Raw genomic sequence first — 7,538 nt, forward strand, 5'->3', positions numbered from 1 at the left:
AAAAAAAAAAAAAAAAAAAAAAAAAAAAAAAAAAAAAAAAAAAAAAAGAGAAGAATCATAAAAGATTAAATCATAGTTATCTGATATTAGAAATCACTGTTACCAAGCTTCTTTCAATAGCAATGTATGCCTATTCTAGAATTCTAGAAATACATCAATCCAGTAAATAACACTGGATATATTTCAATTTTTAACTTAATTTTACTTAAATATCTATGAAAATAAAAGGAGAGCAAAATTATTTTAGTGGCTTTTTATTTTGTTTACTATGAAATCTTTTACAAAACTCTTAACAATTCAAAATGACAGAGTTTGTTCATAAAACTGTATGTGTGTGTTGTTTGCCTGTAAGCATTGACATTATGAGTGTTTTAGCAAGTCTCTTAGGATAAAATTTTGTACCTTGAACCAATTATAGACCATCTCTGGTTAAATTGCAAAGCCAGTTTGCTTAATATGGGTAATCTGATGTTGTAAAGTATTTGTTAGTACCCAAGGGTAGTCTGTTAGTGTACACAGGTTTCACTGTATAATATTTCATACTCATATATGTGCTGGTTAACCCACTTAACTCCAGATTATTTATGGCTCATATAGGATTTGTTATAGTATGTACTTAATTTACGCTATGTGCTTGAAGTTTCTCTTTATCAATTCTAGAATGTTAGTCATCGTGATTGTACTTTTGCTTAGTATATTTTGGGGGGAGATGGAGGTCTATTCAGTCCAACAGACTTCTTAGAATGTGAAAATGAAACAAAGACATAATAAAAATACAAGAAAAGTGTATAGTATTGTACACCATTCTTGCCCATTGGAGCAAATTCGGAATTGAAAACATGCACCCACACACAGATGTGCCATTTACCTTTTCCTGCCGCCTAAAGAGCAGTGGAGGGTTGCAGATGTACTGGCCTCACTGTCAGCTACCATCAAATAACATTCAAATCCATACAGTGGGAATGGAGTCTGTGCTTTGCTTCTTTTGCTTGGAAAGAGACAACAACTGCAGAGAAAGTTCTCCTAGAAAGTCTCTCTTGTCTCATGCTAGGCTGACTGTGATCTGCTGATCAGTTGCTCCTCTTCTGTTCCCTGCATCACATGCCCAAGATACCTTTTGTTTACAGGACTTGCACAATGAGCAGGATCTGCAGAATCATATCAATCATATTGGATTTTGGACAAGAAGAGCCTTGTCCTAAACACGACCAAGTCTCATGTCATTTGCAGATCATATTAGCAAAGACACTTGAGGACAGAGCCATTGTGTGGACCTGCCCCATCAGACCTGCAGGAAACCTCACTCTTCAAGGTGACACCAGTCACCCAATGGTGACACCAGTCTGAGCAGAGCCTTTGAGTGGAGGAGYGTAGATGAGTTATGGGTGGTGTGTGGGGCCCAAGCCAGCAAGCTGCTTGGTTCAGTGCTCGCTCTTTGCCAGTCTAGGAAAGCTTCAGACGCTTTTCCCAMAGCCAGCTTTTGGAGAAAGACCTCTGGAAACCCCTGAAAAAAGAAGCGACAGCCTCGAGATAGGGCAAAGGGGGTCAGAAATTGCAAGATGCTGAAACTTCTCATGTGCATCACTTCTCCAATGGAGGCGCTTCAGAAAGGTAATCTCCTTCCTCAGCAGCTGTGAGGCTTTGCACTGTAGGCAGGAGATATTTGGTCAATTGAGCCGACGTGTCTGCCAGGTGTCCTGGCTGTGTTCCCATATGAGCTGCTGCTTCTGCTTCTGCAGAGCTCTGCCTAGAAGAGCAAGGGACAAGGGCTCCAAGGAGAGCAGAGATRTCCCTTTCTAGGTAGGCTTTTCCTGCTGGGAATCCTGATGTTGAGTGCACAGAGTCAAGAACCAAGGGAAAGTCGTGCAACAGCTCGAAAGGGAAATTAGAGCTTCATTACTCAACAAAGCAAAAGCAGCAAAACACAGAATATTTGTATTATATTGTATATTGTATATATTTAGAGAAAAAGATTCATGCATGAAGATCTTTTTACAGCCCTTTATGTTCATGTTTTTTGTTATGTCCATGTAAATCTTCCTATTACTATTGTTTCACAAAGAAATAAATTTAACAAATATTTCATGGCTAATTTTTTTTTCCARATGCAAAGCAAACAAACAGACCTCCTTATAATAAATAATATCAGCAGTGACAAGAAATTCTACAGTAGCCAAACAATGAAGTTACATAGAAATTGTGCTTCTTTTATTCCTACACAAAGCCCTGCTGAATTCACAGGAATGCATTGAGTATACTGAGTATGACTGGGATTCTGGGAAAGCAACTTCTGTTAATATCAGTTTTAATTTTCCATTTTTATTAATTTGCAAATTTGAATAATAACCTTAAAGTAAAAGACACTACACATTTGTAAATATATTTTTATATATACAGACATTGCTAACTCTTAGGAAGGCAACATAGAGCAAAATTACTAGTTATTCACCAAAAATTGGTAACTGAAATAATCCCTCACTATTTGTTTTGTAGTAAAAATGAGATATATTTCTTTATTTCACCCTCTATTTATTATTTATGAAATAATACCAGGAAATTCAAGGTGCATGCAAAACCTAATGGTACCAGTCATTTTATGATAATGAAGAACACATCCATTTGAAAAAGATTCTTCATCTTAAACCAGGTCGAAACTGTCTGTCTTTCTCCCTCCTTTGCCTCCCCCTTCCTCTGGCTTTCCCTTACATCAAAAACTGCTCACTCTTAGTGCTAATGCCAGCACGATTCTCAATAATATTGGAGGTTTCCTGAGGTTTTATCACACAATGATGAAAATATCATAACAYCTCTAACTTTATCAAATCAGGCATTTCACTACAGCATCTGCAAGTRCAGAAAACTGATTGTCTTGTGTCAGCATGGCCTCAATCCAGCTCCTGCGTACAAGATGTGYTTACTAATGATCTTTGTGAGTCAGCTGAGACTTGGTCTGATTTTCAGTTTAGCCGCACTAGGAATTGTCAGTCAGCGCAACAAATAGAAAGTGTTTATYACAGCTTATCATATAGTTTGCTTGACAAAATGTTCAATCAATAATGAACCAAAAATTAATAATTAATTGTACTTGCAATTTACAGAACAATTTACATCTCACAACAAACCCATGTCTTCAGTAAGGAGTTATTATGATCATTTGACATAAGGCAGTTGCAGTTTTCTCAGAACCCAGTGCTGAGAAATCCCAGAAAATTCTGGGAAAAGTGCTGGGAGCTGGAAACACCTTCCCAAGTTTCTGTTCTGTCCTTTACCTGACAAAACGTCCTGCTTTACCTGACGGGCTGTGCTGTTGCAATGTCTGCACTGAATATTAAGTGATGTATGGAGGACACTCATGGCCCCATATCCTCGAGCCTGCATTGGTGCACAGTCCTATGCCAGACTTCAGCCCTTGCTGGTGAACCAACAGTTGATGACAGCTCCTTGGCCAGATCTCCACTCCTCTCATCTGGATGGCTGATGATCTATAAAGCACAGCATGCAACCCTCTCACACTACCATATGGCCAGATCTCAGCTTTTCATGAGCAACATTGTACCTGAAACATTTTGAACCTGAGCTGAAACCAGTGTTGGGGAAAATGTTCCCATGTCACAGAACTAATGTGTTTGCCTGTCTCCTTGGAGGAGACATCCTATGAAGCATGAGGTCTTGTGAGAAGGAGAGAAACAGGGGTCTTGCTCAATCCCCTCCACATTCCTTTGCACTTTATTTTTAATTCAGCACATCCCAGATTGCAAGAGAAGAAAAATAGTGGCTAATAMATTTAAAATTGCCCTCCAAGCTTTTGTCAGTTTAGGCAGAAATCAACCAGGAGCAGAACCTCTGACCCAGTGGTAAGATAAAATATCTAAGTGTACACAATGAGCCCGGGAAAACCAGGGCAGCCTTAAAACCCTCCTGATTACTCTCCTGTGAGCTGTTTACCACACAGTCCCAAGACCAAATGAATATGTACATTGAGAATTCCCATTTGAAAAGACAGCTTACTACAATGCAATTGCTCCCATTTTGGGCCAGGGTAGAGATCACTATTGGAGCCAATCCAAGTAGCAAAATGTATGAAGCAGAAAGATGGGTCTTTTGCATGTGAACAATTTTCCTTTAAACTATGTAATTATTTGGAAAGACCATCTACATTTATTCTCAAACAGAAAAAAAAAAAAAAAGAAAAAGATTGTTGTCATGTTGTTCCATTTCTGTATTACTCTTGCAGTGTATTTTAGTGACTGTAAGCATTTCTGATTATTCAGAATCACTTCACAGAGAGATTGAATTTACATTTTATCTAGACACCAGGCTTACCCTGGTGAAAAAAAAAGAACTTTTTTTTTTCATTTCCATGCTAGTTTGAAAATCCATTATTTGATGTTCATCATATGCAGGTTTTCATTTGCAGCAAGATTGCTGTGGCAGAAGAAATATAGACAAACTCAATGGCTTCAGTAAGCAAGAGTTTTGTGATGCAGAAAAAGCTCTTCAGGTTTCTCTGAACACTAAGCTTGGAAAAGGTGGGCCCGATTCTAGAAAATATGGTTTGCCTCCAGAGAGCAGCTTTATACCCTAACCTCCCCATTGAGCTCTGCTCCTCTTCTACTTGTGCCCCTCTTGTGTGTCAGGATGGCTGATCCTGCTTCTCCTAGGAAAACACCACTGCTGTGAAAATAGTTGGACATTTAACCCTGGGATTCTGAATTAACAGGGAATGCTGACCCTGTAACCCTTATTCAAAATAATTTCAGCAATGAGACCTGCTTTGCCAGCACAGATCCTGACCAGGTAGTTATCACCCAACAGGTAAAATTCTTTCAAATGTGGAATATTCTTTCTACTAGAAAGCTTAGCATTCATCAGTTTCACTGGCCAAGAGGCTCAACAGTTCYTCTGGTGCTGCTAAACCCTCTAGCCTAGGTCAGCTGAAGTCTCTATTTCATTACATCTCTCTGCTGAGACCAAAATACGTATCAGTGATGTGGAGCCTCTGTCTTGCCCCCACAGGCTGGGCAATACATGGCACAGCAGTGCTGTCCTTACTGCAAGGCACTATGAATTTAGAAAGAATTACCAAAGCTGGAACTGGAGGTTGAAATGCTACTCAGGAAGAATGTTATGAAAAGCTCTGATTCAGGAATGTCAGGGTGGAATTTGAAGCTTATTCAGATTGTCTTTATGAGAATTTTCCTGTTCATAACGTCAATTTGTTATTATTGCTGAAAATTACAGTTTTCCAGGAACATTATGATTTGGACAAAATGACTGGTTTCTGGGATTTGTTTTGAGTAGAAAATGTCAATCATTTATATTATACATCTATATTAATTGGTAACCAGCCATAGAACACTAGCTTATTTTGGAGAACACACTAGTATCGCTCTTATGTGTTTTGCAGGTATGAACTCCAAGAGTGAACTGAGGAAGAAGAGAAGGAGAATCACAAATTACTGAAGGGAAGCAAAGAAGAAAAGGGATTAGGAGAAAAGATACAATGTAAAAAGAGGGAGAGAAGTGCAGAGGTGAAAATGGGCAGGAATAGGATCTAGTTGCCATATTTTACTGAATCATACTTATTTTTTTAAGGTACTAAGCAAATAAATCAGTAACAATCATTTTGACTATTTAGAGGTTGTTTGCTATTTCTTGTCATGGTGCCAACTTGCTGTTACCACTAGCCAGAAGAGTGATGTAGACTTCAGGGAATGCAAGAAGCATCCCAAYAGCTGGGCTATACACTGTGATTCTGCCTGGAACAAAGTCCGTCCCTCAGATTAGCCTTGGCACTTAAGGGCTGGAAACTGGAAGCAAACAATGGAAGCTGGCAGTAGAGGTGAGCTGCTTTTAACTGGCCCCCTCTGACCTCTGCTCTTAATGCAGATTTCCTAACTGTGGTGAAAAAAGATGAAATGTGTAAAGCCCACATAATTTTTAGCCCCATATAGAAGGCATAGGCATAAAGAAGCATTTCATAGCTTTTCACTGTGATGTTCTCCATCGGTTTAGTCTGTTAGCAAAATGCTTAAGCAAATAGTTACAAGAAGACGAGTTCTAGGGCAGCTCAATTGTCACCCATGTGTGTGAGATAAGGTTAGCAATTGCTCTCCTCTTTTTGAATAAAGACATTTTGCAGCTCAAACATGAGACCTGTGAATGCTGCAGCACAGGCCACCAGCACTTCCATGTACATAAAGCACTCTTCTGATATGTATCTCTTTCTAGTGATTTGAAAAAAAAGGAAAAAAGTCCTTTTTTACTTCCAGTCCTTCCACTTTTCCTGGTTATGGGCGCTTGCTGACAAGGAATAAAGTCTATCACTATTTCTTTCCAAAAATGACACCCCGTTCTTCTCTGTATACTTAATGAAAAAAGCACAGAAGAGCGCAGTCTTAAAACAAAATTTTCTACAGTGTGTCATGTTACTGTTGAAATTTAATGATATTCAGGGCTAGGAGAAAAGAGCAGCTGCCCTCCAGGTGGTGTTCCATAAATGCTCCCCAGAACCCAGCAGGAAGCTGTATAAGTTCAATTCAGTGAAGCAAATTCAATCATTTGCCCCTTGGTAAATGGAGCATAAGCAAAAAAAAAAAAAAAAAAAAAAAAAGAAAAAGTCTTTGAAGGATTCTAACACAACACAACAAGTACATATAGTTAAAAGCTCATGAACTTTTTTTTTTTTTTTTTTTTGGCATAGCTTATATTTCATATATACTTAACAAGATCTTTCTATCAGCAATTTTGCTCTAGAGAATTATGGAAAAGGTACCAGAAATTCCGGTAAATTGCTGGCATTCGTTGCATGTATAATTCAACAATTAGCAGTGACTAGAATGTTCTAATGTTAAAAAGTTCTCTTAGCAATGATTTTTTACAAACATAAAATGGTTTTCTGAGAAATTTGTTTTTGTGACAAACCTAATTAGAGCAGCATTATTTAATTAAATGCAAATACCTTTATGGATTTTCAGTTTGGATTATTATTTTTTGTAGAACCTACCTTCAAATAAGAAATAGTACATTTGTGCCACAGCTCCTTTTACTACTAAATATTATATTAGTGCATAAGAGCCACTATTATCCTTCGCAGCCACCATCACAATTTACAACCAGCTTTATTAATAGATTATACTATAAGTCAAAATGATATGCAGCCATCTTGTTAAAAGTCTGCTTGGACTAGAGATAAGGGAATGAAGTATTTTTATCTTAAAATATTTTCACAGGTTTAAGCCTCCCTTTGTAAACAACATGAAAGTGAGTGATACCCCTCTAATTTGCTGAGCATTTGGCCTGGTCTGCTTTTTATCTTAAACAGGCATGAAGTATATTAGAAAATGCTAAAAGATATTCTCTGTCCTCATGGAACTAAATAATTAAGAAATAAATAGCTTTGGTTTGAAAATAGGAATTTGGCAAATGATTAATACATTATATTTTCTGGTGCTTTGAGGAGAGAAATTACACAGCTGAAATTCTGTGTACTAGAAAAATTCCACAGTATATTTTTTGTTAGCAATGTTTTGTAAAGG

Source organism: Nothoprocta perdicaria, unplaced genomic scaffold (genome assembly GCF_003342845.1).
Source record: "Nothoprocta perdicaria isolate Ctin4 unplaced genomic scaffold, notPer1 scaffold_19, whole genome shotgun sequence".
Lineage (NCBI taxonomy): Eukaryota > Metazoa > Chordata > Aves > Tinamiformes > Tinamidae > Nothoprocta > Nothoprocta perdicaria.